At 27.6% G+C, this 21,032-nt stretch overlaps 1 protein-coding gene across 1 annotated transcript in view; it reads right to left on the bottom strand.

Moving 5' to 3' along the window:
• The window catches only part of LOC117166965 (protein tyrosine phosphatase type IVA 1), a 147,130-nt gene extending 129,261 nt beyond the window's left edge, over positions 1–17,869 (bottom strand). The window contains exon 1 of the mRNA XM_033351463.1: positions 17,760–17,869. The gene's annotated coding sequence lies outside the window, so the exon portion shown is untranslated. The remainder of the gene's footprint in view (positions 1–17,759) is intronic.
• Positions 17,870–21,032: the final 3,163 nt, after the last annotated feature.

The raw sequence follows: 21,032 nt of genomic DNA, 5'->3' as shown, positions 1-21,032 counted from the left end.
TAATATAAATTGAATACAAATTCAATTTAAATTTAATTTTAACCGACTCATCATGTTTTTAACCAAAAAAGGTGAATCTGATTTTTCCGGAAACAAGACTTTCGTATGTTAATCTTATGGAATTTGGACCGATTTGACACAAATTTGAATGAACTTTTTTTCTAGGAACCTCACAAAATGGGAAAGTGGCATGCCACATATTCGAAAGTAAATTTTTTAGACCAACCTGCTGTACAGGTTTACCGTTTCGAAAAACCCGGAAATGAAACTGCATATATGCAGACTCTTTGCGTGAAAAATTTGAATCAGCCTTGCATAGAGTGAAACGTTTACGCGCTCGAGTGAATTTTCAAGGATCCTAAACTGCGTTTCCACAACTCTGCGGAACTAATTTTGAAAGAAGCCTTGGAAATAATTGCAAGCATCATTTTTACAATGGAGGAATAAATTAGATAAGATGAAATTGAGTAGATTTTGCTTCCAATTCGATAGGTTTCATTTGCAAATACTATTCAAGTCTTCTAATAACAATCCAATTCTAGATGTGCGTTCTTAAGCCTTCTATTTAACCTGAGACAATAGAGAATCACAACAAAAGTAAGCCAGAGCCAGATGAGACTAGATCAATGAAAAGATTCGATCCCTATAGATTACAGAAGGACGTTTCTGTTATGCAATTGAAAGCCATTTACGTAACACGAAACGGTATTCCGTTGATTCCGGTGAAGCGAGGTTTGTGAGTGAATCGATGAGCACTGATGATATCGAATCGATTGATTTGCGATTGAGTAAACGATAACAGTAGCTTTAATCAGGACTTCGAGATCCAAAATGCAACAGAAAAGCTCATTCATGCGGACAATTTATACATGATATAAGCTTTCAGTGATATAAACTTTCAGCTTTCAGCAACTGCAAAATAAGTATGAAATATTTTACAATGTTTTTTTTCGCTAATTGACTTGCAATTAAAAAAAAAGAACAGATATCTTGGATATAACGTAATGACTTATGTCGATCAAATTCTTCGTGAACCTTGATTAGATTACAAACATTGTCATTATGTATTACTACTTTATTAATAACATCGTAATAGTACCCAACAGCCATTATAATTACCGCATGTGTATTCCGTGGGACGTGTTTAGACGCAATTATTTCCACATATTGCTACGCAATAATGGTTTGCACGCACTCAGAAAAAATTCTTCATACGACAAAAAAACTAGCTTCTTAGATAAATTTGAAAATTTGGTAGAATCAAACAATAATTGGCTGATTCAAAATAAGATTTGATTGACCCAACCAAATTTTTTGGTTGTATCAACCAAGCCCTCTATTTTGCTAAAAGATTTGCTTAACTCAAATAAAAAATTTTGTTGAATCAATCCAAAATTTTGTTATCCATATGATAAACATATTCTTTGAATAAACGAATACAAATTTTGTTGATTCAACCAAATTGTTTCCTGAGTGCATATTATTAAACTTGTTTTCTCTGAGCAATAAACGCAATTTTAAAACCATAATATAAAATTAATATTAATACAACAAATTTGTATTTCATAGTATCTATTGTCTAAGACAGTAGAAAAGAAAAGCAGTTTTGTTTAAAAATACCATTTCCCGTCAAAATACACTAACATAACCTGCAGTTGTTCGAAGTGTTAAGTTTTATTTTTTAAGGTCATATGACTTTTGTTTAAAATAACCGATTTCTCGTGAAAGGCGTTAGCATACTCTATTATTGTTCAAATATTCTAAATATTCTTCAAAATCGAATGATTTTTTTATGAACAATAGCAATTTTAGACGAAAAACACTTAACAAAAAAGGTTTAAGATTTTAAACCCTCTTTTGAGCCTAAGTGTAAAGAATATTAACATAACCTAAAATTGTTCAAAATTTGTAAATCGTCTTCAAAACCTAGACCCATTTCCGGTGAAAATGCGAGCACAACCTAAAATTATTTGGATTTTTTTTATATTCTTCGAAATCTAATCATTTTTTATTAAAAGTACGAACTTCCATTATAGAATGCCAAAAAAGTTGTACAAAAGGCGAGAATTTAACGATTCTGAGTAAATATGGTAAATGTCCTTTAAAATATAATTTTTTTAATTTGAAAATACTAAATTCTGATTAAAACACAAAAATAATACAAAATTGATAACAAAATTTGGAATCATCTTTCAAAACTACTGAATTAAAAAAAATTCAATTTCCGACGAAAAACAATAAAACAACCTCAAAAATGTCCAGGCTAGTACACTTTATTATTTTAAACAAAATAAATCATTGGGTTTAAATCCAATGATTTTTTTAAAGAATACCAATTTGTGAGTGAAACATAAACTAGTTTTTCTAGAATTGAAAGTATTCCTTAAAATATATTTTTTAAATTAAAAATACAAATTTCCGACAAAAAACACTAACATAATCCAAAATTGTAAACAGATTTTAAATATTGTTCAACTTATAATGAATTTTGTTTAAAAATACCAGTTTCCAATGTCAAACGCTGAATAAACCTAAAAGTGTTAAATCTCTAGAATAGGTCTTGATGACAATTTTTTAAAATGCTAATTACCAGGGAAAAACTAACACAACCTACAAGTTTTAGACATTTTTAGTTTTCTTGGCAATTTTTTAATTTTATATTAAGATTCTTTTTTTTTAAATACAAACTTTCAGTGAAATTTAGATCAATTTTAATTTATAAAAGTTCATTATATTCCTTAAAAGGTTTTTTAAGATTCTTTTTAATTATAATTATAAAGAACCATGCAATAAATAGAATCAGCTTTTGTAAATTAAAATTGAATAACTCATAACTAAATTTAAACAAACGATTGTTATCCTTTTTTTTTGTAAATTTTATAAATCAAGATAAAAATTTCAAATAATGAAAAGCCAATTATGTTTTCAACAACACTTATTGCGTGATTTTTCGAGACATATATCGTTACACGACTTTTTTATGTGACTGAAGTTTGCAACGTTTATAGGATGGCAGTTTCAATTGAGGAAAAAAATCCCGATTATTTCCCGGTACACAAAATTTTGTCACGGTCATTGAAATTAAAAAATTCAAACTCTTAAAACTGTACATTTTTTGATTTAAAGTAATCAACACTAAACTTTAAATTAAATCACTCACGCTGGAACTTTTTAAAAGTTTAAATTAAGTTTGATCAATTTTTAGTTCACAAATTTTGTGATGGTCTAAATTAAAATTAATTGTACCTTTCAACTCACATTTAAATATGTTAAAAATCAGATATATCCCTCTTCCAATTCAATATAAAATTGAAAAATTAAATTAAATAAAAATTTCTTATTTGAAATAAACAGTCAAATATTTCTAAATACGACAAAGTAGTTATTTTTTTAATTTAAAAAATTCAAATTCAATGGCTTACAAATTGAATATTTTAGACTGAAACATTATTTCAAAATTGAAAAGAGCAAAATAAATTATTGTTCAATTTTTAACACCCAAACAGTTCAGTTAAAAAACTTAATCTATATTTAACAGTTGATCATCTTAAAAGTTATTTTAACCCTTTAAAATCCACTGGGAACTTTAGTTCCCAAAACCGCATTCGAAATCCATAACTCGGGTCCTAAGTGACCAACGGAAATTAATAATTATAATGATAAATAATACAGAAAAAAGCATAAGTAATTTTCTTCTTAAATGATATATTATTTTCTGCCAGTGAAAAAAATGGACTACCTAAGAAAGGCTGCTTAAAATAAAAAAAGGAAGATATAATTATCAAGAAGGAAGATTAGCACGCAAAAAATGAAGAATATTTCAAAGTGGCCTCAGAATGCACAATGCCAAGTGAACGACAAAAGTTAATCGCTCTTTACAGAAATAGATTACAAACCATTGCCTTGTTTAAACTTGAAAAGAATGTATGTCAACATTAATATGATTGATTAAAGATTTCCTGTACTTGTAAAGTGTTAATAAAATTTTGTTTCAAACTTATATGGACATTTTGAAAATATTTTCTCAATCCTGGAAGCTATGAAAATCAGATCAAAGAATTGAAGAAAATTCATAAACATAATGCAAAACCCTTTTCAGAGCTTCCTAAAGCTTTTAAAAAACCTATCTTTTTCCAGTAGCAATCCTGACCATGGAAAATTGTTATGAAGGTTATTTCTACTCAGGTGGAGATAACTTTTCAGTGTCTACAGTAAAGTGACAAAAATAGACTCTCGATCAATAGAGAAAAGCACTTTCTATTTCGTTTACTTTTTTCAATTTCCAATTGGAATTGGCAAAAAAATTCTCTCGTATCCTCCATAAATGGGTCAATAGATTTTGACCCATTTCCCATCTACAAAGAGCGAACAATATTCGAAGAGCTTCAACGAAGCGGGAAACTAGAACTAGACCAAACAAATAGTGCAATCCGGTGCACTCGCTAAAGTTTGATCTGGACCCTAGATGCGTAGAATGCGAATCGAAATGAAAATATCGACATAAATCCTGTAAGGTATCAGATTTTCATATCAAAAATTTTAAAAGTGAGGAATAAAGGAGAGGAAAATTACAAAAATAAAGATCCCAAAGTGCGCAAACGATGCAAGGTCTTCAGAACAATTAAGATTCCTTCCGCGATGCGATTGACGTAATCCGGTTATATATTTACCTAAATATAAATTTGAAATGAAACTTGTATTTCATGCCCAAAAATACACTTGTCTCTTGGAGATTTTCGCTTGAATATCATTATGAAAAAGTTTCTATAAATAGATTCAGGACCAAGGAAAGAAAGCATATTTTGTTCGACTTTTATCAAACATGATAAAAATTTCTTAATTTTAAAGCGAATTTATATCATTAATAATCCTCCGAATAATTAATTCTATGATATTAAAATATAGAAAAAATAGACGGCTTATTACAAGTTTTTATTGCATAGTTATCGAATTAAATTATATGCTTTAATTTAATGTGCAATTAAATATATAATTAATATTTATCAATTAAAATAAATATTAAAACAGCCTCATCAGCTTTTATACAAATTCAATTTAAATTTAATTTTAACCGACTTTCAATAATCTGTCACTTTCATTTAAATATAAAATTGTAATCATGATCTGATGTTCTTAAAAGACATTCTGAAATTCTGAGTCACGCTGATATATTCCATTTTCGTCAACGATCCATGATGATACTTAGAATAAAAAATTCCCCAACTTGTTTAATCTGTAATGCCTTTAATGTTTTTAATATTTCTTTTCAAATAGTTCAATTTTAAAAATTTACAATTAAGAAATCTTTGATTTTAAAAATATATAAATAAAAATACCTAAAATTAGATGATTCGATAATCAAAAGTCAAGTCAAAAATTTTTTATCTTCCAAATTGAAGAAATTTCTAATTAAAATAAAATATAAAATTACAGAATGTTCAATTATAAATTTGAATAAAAACTGCATAATTTTAACTTGTAAATTATCAAAATGAAAAAATTTCAATTTTGAAGATTTACAATACATAGTTCTATAATTTTAAAGAATTAAAATTGAAAACTCTTGAAATTAAAAAAAAAAGTATAAATAACAAATCGTTAAATTTTTTATGATCTTGAAAATAAAGAGTAAGATTTTCAATGCTATATTTTCAAATTTAAGAAATTTTTCTTGTAAATCATAAAAATTACAGAAATTTTTAATTGTAAATTGATAGAATTAGAGAAATTTCGATGTTAAACTTTTACAATTTAAATTTCTGTAATCTGAAAGTTCTCTTTAAAAAAGCTTTCATTCTGAAAATATAGACTCATAAGTTATTAAATTTTCAAGATTTATATTTTAAAGGAAATTTATTGTTGAAAAAAGAACAATATTTCGAATTGAATGAAAAAAATGAAACTTGTATCATTTCTAAATAAAAGCGTTCAAAATTGAAAAATATTATTTTGAATTGAAGAATCGTGAAATTAAGTAATTTCACCATAAACTTTCGAAAATATGACAGTTTAAAAATGTACAAAAGTGAATAAGTTCACATTCAAATTTTAAAAGCGAAATCATTTGAAAATCAAAGGAATCGAAATTTCAATTCGAAATTGAAAACAAAATTGAATGTTTCAGTCACATCTTTTAAAATTCTAGCATTTTAAATTGTTTTAGCGTACATAAATTAAAATTCAACATTTAAATTGATTAGACAAATTTGCCTAAAATGAAAAAATTAATTCACAGTCATTTTCACAGTAAACTTAAATTATTCTTTAAAAACGTTCAAAACTAAGAAAAATTTAAAATTCGTTTAAAATTAAAATTTACAACTCTAAAAAGACAACGATTCAAAATTAAAGACATTATTTAATTAACGAGGTATTAGTTCAGATAGTTCTATTTTTATCTATCCTGGTTTTCAACACAATTTTTATATCTTTAATTTCAAATATTTTAATCTTTACTACTTCCCTTAGAGTTATTATTCAATATTTATATCTTCTAATCGAGTATATTTCAGTTTAAAATGATTCATTTTTTTAAATATCCAGCTAAAAATTGATTTTAGCTGATTCCAATTTTTTCAAATTGTGGAATTTCAAGCTTTAAAATTCGAAATTCTTTATTTTTCAATTTGAATTTCAAATAATTAATATTTTTGAACATTTTCACGCAAGAATTAATTTACTTTTTAATACCTAGTTATAAGATCATCTCATCTTTAAGGCTTGAATTGTACGAACCATTTTCTAAATTTTTCCTTGTTTTAAATGTTTAATGACTACGCAATCAAAAATATAATTATAAATTGAATTTATCGAAACTCCAAAGATTATAAAAATGATTAATAAGTATCATATCATGTAGTATCAAGTGACATTAAAAGTGATAGAATAGATTCTTTTAGGAAAAAATGTGATTGCTGTCCAAAAAAATAAAATTCATTCTAAAAACTTTGAAAATTAGATGCCTTTCAATTGGAAACTTTCAAAATTATTCAATTTTTTTAAACTGAAAACAATAACAAACAGCCGAGGTCAATTGTAGAGTACATATCTGAATTATAAGAGTACAATGCCTTATGTACCATACATTCCTAATATGATTTGCTAAAAAATAATCGTTTTTCGCACTTTTATTCTCTACCAGAGATTATAAAATTTGTTCCTAATCAAGTTATTTTTTGTTGTTGGGATATAAAATACTTATCTTTGTCTAAAAATGAATTTCTGTGTTCAGAATAACTGTTCAATCTTTTCTGATGGATATTGACAGCCTACAAAGTTTAATCATAACCTTAAACGTAAGTACTAGTAACATGTAATTAAAACATTCTGCTAGCGTGAATAGATTAAATTTTTTACATAAATATAGATAATCGCTACCTATTGGTGGGTCTTTTTTAATGAACACAAAATCAAGAAACCTTTTTTGGATAATTTAACGTGCATTTGTGTGACACCTTTGATGCGGTTCCCATATAATCAAACCGTATTCCAATTTTGATTTGACTAGAGAACACAGAAAAAACTAAGAATAAAATTTGTTGCAGGAAATGTTTTAGAGCCATAAGGTTTTGTTTAGCCAACTGCGCGTCATTCAAAAAACATTTGTTTGTCATGGAAAAACAAAAGAAAGTTTGACCGATATTTGTGTAAAGTTTATCCTGTGAAGTTAATTTTTGTTGATGAGAATCTTTCGCCGGAAATCTATGTAAAGTTTACCTTCTGTTTTTTCTGTGAGATAAACAAGATAAACAAGCGTTGAAAATGAAAAAATGAAAGCACTCTTAAATAGAATTTTGAAACTAAGACGTCAAAAATGATTAATTTTTCAAATGTCCATCATGGTTTTGAAAACTCAATCATTTTAATCCGAAGTGCAAAATTAATAACATGAAAATCTAGGGGAACAACTTTATGTTAAGACAATTTTATAAGATGTCAAACTAATGTATTTGTCAAATTGATTTATGGGGCAAAAAACATGCGAAAACGAGCAGAAACGTAGGAGCTTCAATGTAGAGAGAATTAATGAATATTATATAATAATTATCTTGGAATAATTTTCAATATTCTGAAAATAAAATTATCTGATGAAAGATGTTCCTTCAATTTAACTTAAGTCCATAATAAGGATGCACTAGATTGAATTAACCCTTTATATAGTTTATTCTACTTTAGGGGACATGTAATTTACTTCCATCTCTAATTAAACCCTAGTACAAACAAAGTGAGGATTAATTTGAACGGGAAAACTAACGCTGTGCAAAACTGCTCAAAGCGTCTTCCTCAGAGGGCATTGAACGCATTCGATATAGATATAACTAAATAACCTTGAGGCTAGAATCGGGAATGCCCGACGAGTTTGCCAAACGCACTCCAATTCAGCTGAGAAAATTCTCTTCTCTCAAGTCTAAAGTCCGAATTAATTTCCATACGTTTTTTAATTCAAACCCAGCTTGAAGAAAGAGCAACAATATTGATTAATTTAAATTTAAGGCCAGAAAACCTGATTGGTTTGGAAACCGGACGTCCATCAAATTAACCATGGTTTACTATACCTGAGAAACAATTTCTGATTTTCAAAAATGTTTTCTTATCATTCAAAGCTAAAATGCTTGCAATCAGGTTTTGTAATTTCCAAAGAGGCATTCAATATTGTAAAACATTTAAAATTCACGGCTATCTAAAGCTGATAACACATCAAATTTGAGACTGTTTAGTTTTGTTCAATTTTAATTTCATTCAAAGAAACATTTTCGGGACGTGCCACTTTTTGCAAGACTTGCACAACATTGCGCTCGATTGCACAACTTATAACATCCATGTGTGATTTACAAACTGAGGCTTAATGTCCATTCTATAACAGCCTTCCATGAAGCTTTGACTCCATACACACTGTTGGTTCACAGGAAAAAATAACTATTCGAGACCGTCAATAAACTACGTGGGGGAGGGGGGGGGGGCACACAAAATTACGTTTGTTCACACGGGGAGGAGGTAACTTTACAAGCTTAGATATCGTTCAATATGTTTCCCGAAGATACATTTTGATCAAGTTCGTGAATTCTGCTTAAATGTGATCTGAATTAACAGAACCTAAAAAAAAAGTGAATTATTTTTAGTTCAAAGTAACTCTTATCAATTGAAAAGTGTACCAATTATATTTCCGTTCATAATTCAACTATTTTGGTCAAAAATTCTAGAACTTGTTTGAAAATTTAATTATTTTATTGAAAATGGAACCATTTTGTTAAAGTAATATTTTGTAGTCAACAATTCACGTAATTTCCTGAAAATTCGTATTTTTCGGTAGAAAATTAATCATTTTGGTTCAAAAATCTAGACTTTGGTTAAAAATTCAACTAACTAGTGATTGCATGTTAGAATCTTTTGTTAGAAATTCCTCTTTTTTTAACATTCATTATTCGGCTTTTTTGTAGAAGACTAATATTCTGGGTAGAAACTTCATCCTTTTAGGTTGCAAATGCAACTGGCTGGTTGAAAACTTAATCATTTTCCGTTCAAGAATCAAATATTTTATTGAAAATTCGTCTTCTTTTTATTTTAATTACACTGTTTTTTACTTAAAATTAACATCTTTTCTTTTGGCTGAAATATTCACAATTCCATTTTTGTTGGAAATTAATTTTTTATTGGAAAATCAAATAATTGGTTAAACCATGAAATACTTTGTAAATACTTCATTTTTGTTTGCTTGAAGTTACGTCATTTTTATTGAAAATTCAACAATTTAGTTATAATAAAACTTTTCTGTTGAAAAAATCATATTTTCGGGTTGAAAAATCAACTGCCTTTAAGAAATGTCTCTTATGATTGCGAAATGCAACTATTTGGTGGAAAATTAAACTGCATGAAAATTCATGGATTTTATTAACAATTCGTCTTTATTGGTAGAAAGTTTATCTTCTTCATTAAAAATCATCGTTCTGCTTGAAAATTCCTTTTTATTTAGATTAATTATTTTAGTGGAAAATTGATTTTTTTCTGAATTAGTTATTAAAGTTGTTAATTCATCGTTTTTTTCAAGTGATATTTTTAATTTAAAGTTGATTGTTTACAGTTTAAAAGTGCATGCAGTTGGATGCAAATGAATTTATTTTGTTGCAGTCTTCTTTTTTGGTAGAAAATTAATCTTCTTGGTTGAAACTTTATCCTGTTTGGTTAAAAATGCAACTGGTTGGTTGCAATTAAATCAATATTGAAATATCTTTTGGTCGAAATATCAACTGTTACATGCTTCGTTGGAAATTCATATTTTCCGATTGAAAACCAACTGTTTTTCTTTTAATTCGTGTTTTGATTTGGAAATTCAACTATTCGGCGGAGAACTAAAAAACTATGTGGTGAAAAATTAACTCGTTTTGAAAATTCAACTGTTTTGTAGATAATTTGTCATTTGGGTTCAAAATTCAACAATTTTATTAAAAATTCTTCTAACTCGTTTAAAAGTTATCTTTTCCGGTAAAGCATTAATCTTCTTGGTAGAAAATTAATGCCTTTATGTTTGAAAATTCGACAATATGGTTGAAAATGCATCTTTGTGGGTTGAAACATCAACTATTTGGTTAAAATTTTAACTGTTCTCGAAATTCAAAATTCGTCATCTTGGATTAAGAATTCATTTTTTATATTAAAAAATTCATCTTTCTTAAAATACATTTGATATTTCTTGGTGGAAACTCGATTTTTCTGTGTAAAATTCAACTGTCTCAGAAAAAATTAGTTTTTTTTTGGCTTGAAAATTTAAACATTCGGTTGCAAAATTAACCATTCTGTTGGAAACTCTGCTCTTTTGCTTGAAAGTTCAACTAATCTTTTAGGGTTAAAAATTCATCTATTTTGGTAGAAAATTAATTTTTTTTCTGTGAAAATTTAAATATTTGTTTGCAAATTAAAACTTAGGACTGTAAGACAAAACTACGGGCGGCAAAAGGGGGAATGTGTATAGGGCAAAAAATGGCCTAAAATTGGTAATGTAATTTTTGGACGGAACCTTAGGTAGCCAAAGATTTTTTGTTCAGAAACTGAGCGAACGCACACGCACAGTTCACTTCTATAAAAAGATCGATAGAGCTACGAAATATGTGTAGATAGCTGAAAATCTACGAGACTATAGAATTTCAGGACGATCTTGGGAAATTTACCCTTATTAGTTGAAAGATAATTTTGGAAGTTTAGCAATTATTTATAGTTTATATTGTTTTTCCAATAATTCTATTTAAAGAATTCTTGAAGCAGATACGGAAATATTCAAAAACTACGTCACATTTGCGGATAAGGCTGATAAGGATTCAAAGGATTCAAAGAATGAAAATGAGTTATTTTATTCTGCAAGCAAAACATCTAAATATCAACTGCACACTCTTTCCTCTTTTCTCCTCCTCTTCCCCTTTTTGGAAGAATAGGGGAGACCACCCTACAGTAGATGATGAGCCGACAGTAGATAATCATTAATGAAAATAACAACTTTACCTCAAATAAATAATTCTGATTTTAATTAACTCACGCGTATAATCTCCTTATTATTCAATGAATTACATAATGTATTTTAAATACATTAATATTTCAAACTTATTATTACACACGGTAAAAAAATTGAGCTGTGACAGGGATATTATTCCTTATTATAGCCAAACATTTAACTGAAAACGAACGAAGGAATTTAGAAAGATCCCTGGATCAGCGAAAATGAATATCCTTGACCATTTTCCATATACCAGGGATATCGTATAGTCAAACCCCTAATAAGTATATCTATAATAGGGATATTAAGAATAGGTGTCTGAAGCAATTATCGGAAGAGCACCGGTGCATTATGGGAACAGCGAAATAAAATGGCGACGGTTTAATCGGGAGCAGTGACAGTTGAGATTTAATTTGGACAATTAACCGCTTTTGACCACTTAAAACGTGCGCGAATGTTAATATTAAATGAAGTTTATGATGCAGTAATAATAATTTACATTTGTTTCGATTGTAGGCGATAACTATATTGAAATATCAAGAAACGCGATAAAAACAACAAACTTGACCTCCAAATGAATTACACGGATTTCAGGGAAATTCATTTTCGCGATACCAGACGAAAAATTGGCTAATGTAAGTTAATATATGTCTATAACAACTAAATTTTTTTCTAATCTGAAGATAATACAATTATACATAATCTGTTGAAAATAATAAACTTTCGAACTTGGCAATTTTGTCCCAATTCCTGATTTACGAGAACAATTTACATAAAGTAACTAAATGTGTAACTCTTCTAACTAAACGCTTTACCTAATCCAAACGTACACTTTCTTTGAGTTTAATATATTCTCGATTCACTCGTTCGCCTGAAGAATTTTTTTTTCGTGCAGGGTAGCCGTTTTTGTCAAAGAAAAAAGTTCCCGGTCATTTCCCGGTTCGCAAACATTCTTCACGGTCAATGAAATTAAAAAAATCGAAAACTAAATCTAATTGTTCCATTCGAAGTAATAAGAACGGAACTGCAAATAAAATCACTCAAAGTGAAACTCTTGAATTTTAAATTTCGAAAATTAAAATTTAAAATTTGTTTCATTGAACAATTTTTTATTAAAATTCTCAACAATTTACACGTATAATATGTAAGCTACTAACACTTTTCAACTGCACAATTTAAAAATAAACGCAGTTAAACTGCCAAATTACAAATTTTGAACTTTTATCAATTGTCAAAAAATGAAAATTCCCTATTTAAATCCGAAATTTAAATTCTTTTCAAAAAATTCCCTGTTTAAATCCAGAATTTTAATTCTTTTCGGAATTTTTCCATTTCAACTAATTTCAAGAATTAGAACTTTTTGGAAAAAATCCGTGTTCCAATTCATAATTTATTTTTTTCGAAAATACCTCGTTTTAACACAGAACAATAATTTTGTTAGAAAAATTCAATTTTCCATTGAGATTTGCTATTCTCTAGGATAAATTCCAGTTCCAACTCAGAATTTGTTAAAAATTGAAAAATCCTTCTTCATATCCGGAATTTTAATATTTTTCGAAAATTTTCCGTTTCAAAAAAAGAATTCGAATTTTTGTAAAATGCCTAGAAGAATTATAATTCTTTCGGATAAATACCAGTTTCAATGTAGAATTGGTTAAAATTTGAAAATTTTCCTGTTCCAATTCAGAATTTTGTTCCTTTCGAGAATTTTCAGTGCTAGTTCGGAATTGGTTAAAATTTGAAATTCCCGATTATTATTAAAAAGCTTTTAAATTTCATGTTCGAAATCTACCAAAATCTATATTTGGTTTCAAATTAGGCTGTGCAATATTTACACCGAAATTTTAGTAATAATAGCCGGGCTTTATCGGTACACGTAGACACTTCGTTTAAATTATTTGAAATCATTTCAAATTTTTAATTAATTTTTGAATTTTTTTTAAACTTAAATATTTCTTCAACTTACTCGATTTTTTTCTAAGAATAATGGGTGTTCAATTCTTATTTATACATCAAAATTTAAAAATTTGACTCACAAATTAAATTTTTTTAAATAGAATAATTAAAATTGTAATTTTCAAAGTTTCGTTTATTTGCTCCATTTTTAGTATTTTATTTACAATTACTGATTTTAAATGTAAGATCAGATATTTCTAAATATGAAGTAATTTTTCTTTTTTTTTTATTGAAAAACTTAAAATTACGTGGTTTAGGAATGGAATATTTTAGACTGAAATTTAATAAAAACCTTTAATTATAAATGTATTATTTAAAAGTTGTTTCAAAATTAAAAATAGTTGATAAAGTTTCATTAGGGCGTTTACATTTGCTTAAGACTTTCATATTGAAACAGTTTAATTTTTAACTTCAAAATCTACAACTTCTAAAACTGTGAACTGGTGCCGAATCGTTTTGTACAATCAATTATTATTTGTTTAAACAATTTTCAATTGGAATTTAAATTTTAAAATCATCAATTAATTCATTTCCACAGTTGATCAATTAAAAATGTTTGTTACCAAAAATCTTCAATTTTAAACGTTTCTAATTTTTTAATGTTTAAGTCTTTAAAACTGCATTTTGAAAATCTTTTAATTCAAATACGCATTCTACACTGAATACCATAATTTACCAAAATCACAATTTAACTAATTTGGTCAAAAAGGGTTGAAATCTATGTTGGACGGATTTTTTTCTCAAATTTTGTAAAGCTCCCGGTCAAAAAATTAATTCACGGTCATTTTCCCCGTTTTGTTAAAAATTAATTTTATAAATTGAAAATTCAACTAATCCATTGTCGGCTGAAAATACATCTCTTTAGGTCAATTTAGTAGAAAATTCAACAATAGGCTCAAATTTCGTAAATTTTTGTTCATTTGTAAATTCGTATTTTTGGAGAAAATTAACCTTCACCAGAGAAAATTCAACAAATTTTCGAAAAGTGAAGTATATTAAAAATTAATTTTAGTAGTTGAAGATCTATCTGTTTGATTGAAAATTCATCTATTTTTGTTGAATTCGTATGTTTTTGATTAAAAATTAAAATTCACCTTTTTAGTTAAAATTGACTGTATTAAATTAAAAATAAAAACCTTTTTTTATGAAAATTTCAACTATTATAATTTTTTTAGAACTAAGTAAAAAAAATCACAAATCTAAACTAATCTTGGTAGGAAACAGGTTACAAATGCAACTGGTTGGTTAACAGTTAACCCGTTTTGTTTGAGGACTTCACTATTTTGTTCTTTTTGGAAAGAAAATTCGTCCTTTTGGATTAAAAATTCAACTGTCTTTTAGACAATTAAACCTGTTTCGTTCAAACCCAATTTTTTCATTGAAAATTTAATTGAATTTTTTAAAAATTGTCTTTTTGAATGAAAAATTAATGCTTTTCTGGATTAAAAAGCTCTTGGTTCAAAATTAATTATTTTTGGTAGAAAATTCAACTGTCTTCTGAAAAAACGTCTTTTTGGCTTGAAAAATCGACTATTTGGTTAAAAATGCAACTGTTTTTTGTTACGGTGGAAAATTGTTCTTTATGGATTAAAAATTCAAGTAATTTGTCTTTTTGGATTAAAAATTCATCTTTTTGGATAGGAAAGTTCTGGTTTGAAAATGAATTCTTTCTCGACGAATTTGGTTGGAAATTCAAACATTTTGTTGGGAACAGAAGATGTATCATTTAATTTAATATGGTTACCAATATATTAATTTTATTTAACAGAATTTATGCCCCTATGATTCCCCCATTTTTGGAAATCACCCTATTTTCCCCAGTTATAAGAACATTTTAACTAGAGGCTCAAGCTTTTCCTGGCGATCTATAACAAGGAGCAATCTAGCTTTAAGAATTTTCGGAATATTGAGGTGACTTTCAAGAAAAACAAGTTTGAAGGGCACCTTAAGTTTTGGATTCTCGAAAACTGGATGCTATTAGGAAGCTCGAAATCACGGGCTTTCTTTCGTGAAAATGGTTGAGGCTCAATAAGGAGGCATGCCACATTTTCACGATCCGAAGACAAAATAGGCCAACGAGTTTTGTCGTGCAGAGAAAAAACATAACAGGTCAAACACAAGCCAGAAGCAACACTGCTCCAAATTTCTCGCTATCAGGTTCACGAACCAATTCCATTCAGAAATTTAGGGGGAAAAAGCACTAATATTTGAAAAAATATATCGGAATTTGAATATACATTACTTATTCAATTTTAGCTTTTAAGGGTCGTATAAAGGGTTGAACTTTCAAGCAAGAAAACCGAGTTTTTCATTCAATAGTTTAATTTTCAACGATGAAGAAAAAAAGTGGAAGAATACGCAATTTAGAAAAAATAGTTATATTCTGAACCCGAAAAATATGAATTATGAACAACAAAAGTTTATTTTTCACCAAAACATATTAATTTTAAACCAAACAGTTTGCATTTCGAACCACAGAAAAATTGATTTTCCGCCAAAGAAAAAAGTTGCTACAGAACAGTTAACCAGAAAACATGAATATTCATCAAAAACTTATTTTCAACGCACTAGTTAAATTTTCTACAAAAATGATTGAATTTTCGACCAAAAAAGATTAATTTTTAAACGAAAATATTAATTATCTACCATAAAAGACGAAACAGTTCAATTTTCAGTTAAAAAATTTAGTTCTCAACCCGAAAAAAAAAGAATTTGCAATAAAATAGTTCAATTTTCAAAGAAAGAGGTGAATCTTCAACCACAAAAATTAATTTTTAACAAAGTAGTTAAACTTTTAACCAAGTAATGCATCTTTCAACGAGGTCGTTGAATTTCCAAACAATAAAGACGATTTTTTAACGAAAAATTTGAATTATAAATTAGAAACAAATCAATTGATCCAAACAGATGATGAATTTGCGCAAAATTGATAATTTAACCAAATAGTTGGATTTTCAATCTACAAAGATGAGTTTTTATCCAAGAGGACGAATTTTCAACAACAAAATTTGAATTTTCAACCAAAAAGAATGATTTTTTAGGAGAATGGTTCAATTTTTAGCAATGAAATTTTATTTCCAATTAAATAATACCATTTTTAGCTAAAAAAAATGAATTATTAAACAAAAATCTAATAGTAAACTTTTCAAATGAAAAAGAACCGATTTTAAACGAAAAAATATGGCATTTCAATCAAAAAATGATGAAATTTCTATCCAAAAAGACAAGAAATAATGTAATTTTTAATTAAATGGTACAATTTTTAGCCAAAAGAGATTAATTATACAGTAAAAATATAATAGTAGACATTTTAATTAAACAGAAATAACGCTCAACCAAAGAAGATGACTTTTTAATCAAAAGGGATTAATTATACACCAAAAATATAATGGTAGACTTTTCAAATAAAAGGAATGAACTTGCAACCAAAAATAGTAAAATTTTCTTCAAGAATTCCTTAATTCAGATTGAATTTAAGCAAAATACGAGAATTAGATATGCCATAGATCACTTGAATTCGCCAACGAAGAGTTTTTTTTATATTAATGAATTGTCCCAATTTGTCGTAATCTTTAGTATCATTCGCAATAAAAACTAATTGAACGAAATACCATTAGAATGACCTATTTTTGAAACGCAGAATTTAAAAATATTCTTTGTCTTCGCTTTCATATTTCGGAGCAACCCTACTTCTAGGAACCAAGAAGTAAAGAGGCTGACTTTGTCTCCTTTCTTAGACTTTTCCCCATTTTAGGGTCAAAGAACGAGGGGGAAATCCCTGCCACAGGCACGACTTAACCAAACGATGCATACACTTGCTCTGGAGCAAGTCAGAGCACGTCGTGTCATTGATGGCGCCCCTCGTCGAGAAAAAAGTCGATGGGAAAAAAATTGAAGAAAGAAGTTTCGTACATAGTAGAAAGAAGTAAAGAACCCAAAGAAGATTGAGGATAAATCGAAGAAAAAGATGGTTAGCCCCACCAAAAGTCCTAGGGCATGGGCGTGAAAGTCGGACGGGGGACAGTCAAGAGACGAAACACCGGATGTTCGAAGTGAACTCGTGAAACTGTCAGAAATCCCGGACCAAATGGAGTTTTGGGAAACAGGACGGGATAATATTTTCCGGACGAAGAGGGAAGATGAGTATACCTATATCGGTGGAAATGGGTTCGTCGCCCTCGTCGACCCCTATAAACTTATAGTTATATGTATCCCCAAACTTTCCCTGAATTTGCACACACCTTTTTCAGTTATTTTTTTCTGATATCCGGGCTTTTCTTTCGAGATTTTAGGAGATGGATTATAAAAGAAATTGATTTACCGTAATCGCCATACACATTGAATATAGCAGGAACGGTGGGGCGTTCGGTTTTAAGAGACGAAAATCCGCAGATGACAGCCCACTAAACACACGCGATTGTCCACTCGCTACAAATGCTTGCAGACCACTGACTGAATAAAATTTAATCATGGCGCCGGCGAAATATAAAAAAAGTTAAATGCACGCATGCGAAGTAACGATGTAAATGCGCGCGAATATTTGAAATTTGAAACCTTTGGCATTATTATTGAAGAGTTTAAGGGGTCATCCACGAACTATGTAAAGTGTTTTTCTTAAATTTTGAAGCCAGTATACATACAAAATTATGTTAATTAAATAAACGGGGGACCCTAATAAAACTAGTTTTAGAAAAAATGTTTTAATGACAAGTAATTCTTATGAATGAACAATTTTAGTATTTCCTCAAGATCTAAAATGATGCGCAGTGTGCAGTTGGAACTTGATTATTTATGCAAAATGTCTGGTTGTTTGAGCTAATATTTTCTAAGTATTTAAAACAAACTTAATATTTTATTTAAACTATTATTTAAGAGAATCCTGTGAAAAAATTCAACTATTTTTGGTTGAAAACTGTGTTTATCAGAAAAGCTTAGTATTCTATTTTCGTATGAAAATGTAACTTTTAAAATAAAAACTTTAACTGTTGTGTGGAAAATCCGTGTCTTTTGGTTGAACATAAATCTTTTTGGTTAAAAATTAATTTTTAGATGAGAGATTTATCTAATTTCTTGACCATTATTTTCCTTCTGGTTGAAAATTTATGTTTTTGGTTAAAAATTTCAATTTTAGGTAGAAGATTGAACAAAATTCTTTTTATTCGTTTAAAATTAGTATTTAACTGAAAATTTAACTACTCTATTTTTATTTGAAAATATAATTTTGTATTTTTAGCTGAATTCAAATATTTCTTATTTAAAATTGATGTCTTCTTTGGCTGAAATATCAACTGTTATATTTTTCGTCGAGAATTCACTTTTTTGGTTGAAAATTAATTTTTTAAACTGAAAATGTAACTATTGAACTATGAAACCAAAAATTTTAGGTTAAAATCTTTTTTTCAGTTTTAACCAATCATATTAATCTTCTATAAGCAAGACGAATTTTTAACAAAGTACATAATTTTTTATTCTATATAATTCGAAATTCAAATATGGAATTGAAAATTTAACTAAACGTTTTTTTTTAAATTCGTTTCTTTTTTTGGTTCGTTCAAAATTAATTTTTCAATAGAAAATTGAAGTATTACATTTTCGGCTGAAAATGTATGTTTTTTAATTGAAAATTCCAATGTATGGTTCAAAATTCATATATTTTGTTCAAAATTTTTTTTTTCATAGCATTGGTTAAAAATGCATCCTTACGTCTGATGATTCAACTATATTTAGTAGAGAATTAAATTTGTTGACCGAAAATTGAAAGATTCTATTTTTGGATAAAAATTTATCTTTTTAATTGAAAATTCAACTATTGGGTTGAACATTGAACTATTCTGTCGAAAATTCGATTTGTTTTGTTTAAAATTAGATTTTTTAGCAGAAAGATTTTTAATAAAGATTCAACCGTTGGCCTGAAAATTCGTGTTTTTATATGGAAAATTAATTTTCTATAGAAGATTTAACTAAATTCTTGATCCTTCTTTTCTTTTCTTTTTTTTTGTTAGAAATTATTTTTTTTTTAATAAAACTAAACTATTATATTTTTGGCTGAAAATATATCTTTTTAATTACAACTATTTTGTCGGAAATTCATTTTGTTGAAAATTAGTTTTTTAACGGAAAACTGAGTTATTATATTTTCTGCTGAAAATGTATGTTACAACTAATGGATTAAAAATGGATGTTTTTGTCTGAATATTAATCTTCTTGGTTGAAAATTCATTTCTTTGGTTAAAACCTCATTTTTCGGTAGACGATTCAACTAATTTCTTGATCATTCTCTCTTTTGGTTATTGAAAATTAATCTTTTTAATAGAAAATTAAGCTATTCTATTCAACTAATTTCTTGATAATTTTCGTTTTCTTTTAATTGAAAATTATTTTTTTGAATTGAAAATTTAACTGTTCCATTTTTTGTTGAAAAAATTTTTTTAAATTGAAAATTCGTATTTTTGGTTGAATTAAATTGTTTTTTTCTTTCAAATTAGAATATTCTTTGCCTAAAATATCAACTATAACATGTTTCGTTGAGAAAATTGTTGGAAAATTATTTTTTCGGTTGAGGATTCATCTTTTTAATATAAAATTCATTTCTTCATCTGAAAATGTGAATGTTTTGTTGAAAATTCGTTTTTTGTTTCTTTATAAATTAATTTTTTTAACTGATAATTAAACTATTCAACTATATGGAACTAAAAATGTTAATTTGAAAATTTATCTTTTTTATGCCCAATGCCATATTTCTGGTTGAACTGGTGCCAAAAAATTTTTTTAAATTTATTTTTGTTTGAAGAAATGGGCGTGGAAGTTAACAATTTCAAAGTGATAAAATATATCAAAATCATGCTTCCGAGATATAAAGTTTCGGAATACGGATAATGTTTTATATAAGAAAGTTAGACAATTCCCATAAAATCGAACATGTCGTCGGTTTTGAAAATCAGCTTTAGATAGCAATTAAAAGACGATTTTTCATTTTTTTTTCTAAAGAAATTTTTGTTCGAAACAGGGTGATGCTGAAAAAAAACTAAAAAAGGTTTGACGAAAAAAACTTCATTTCCAAGAAAGTTAAAGTTGAAGATCAGTATAACTCATTATGGCAGACACTTTTGCTTAAAATACAAAGAATTATGAAAATGTGTTCTTATTTTTCGATCGAATAATACACATTTTCAGAAATATCAACCCTCAAAAAGGCTGAACAAAAAATTATTATTACGTTAAAGTTGTAACTAAATTATAACTAAAATGCTAAAAAGTTTTTTTTTAAATTACTGTTTGAAAAAATGATATTTTGAGAAAATTATTTTACCGCAATGTGTATTTGGTATTTAAAGGAAAATGGCACACTATGAATCAGACAAAATTTTACCTTGTAATGTATTGGGTTGAAATATTGAGTTAAAACTTTGTGAGACGAAATAAAATACATTAAATGGCCGCGATGCGTCTGGCCCTTTGGAGTTTGTATTTTTCACGTAAAACCTGTTTTTTTTTTTAAATTAATTTTTGCGAGTAGACGACAGGCGTAGAAGTAGGAAAAAGAGGGCAGCGCCATCTCCCTTTTGTGAGAAAATCGTAATTTGGTCGAAAGCAT

Source organism: Belonocnema kinseyi, chromosome 2, assembly GCF_010883055.1.
Source record: "Belonocnema kinseyi isolate 2016_QV_RU_SX_M_011 chromosome 2, B_treatae_v1, whole genome shotgun sequence".
In the NCBI taxonomy this organism is placed as follows: Eukaryota; Metazoa; Arthropoda; class Insecta; order Hymenoptera; family Cynipidae; genus Belonocnema; species Belonocnema kinseyi.
Note: the sequence above shows the minus strand (reverse complement) of the source record. Positions and strands in the feature narration are given on the sequence as shown.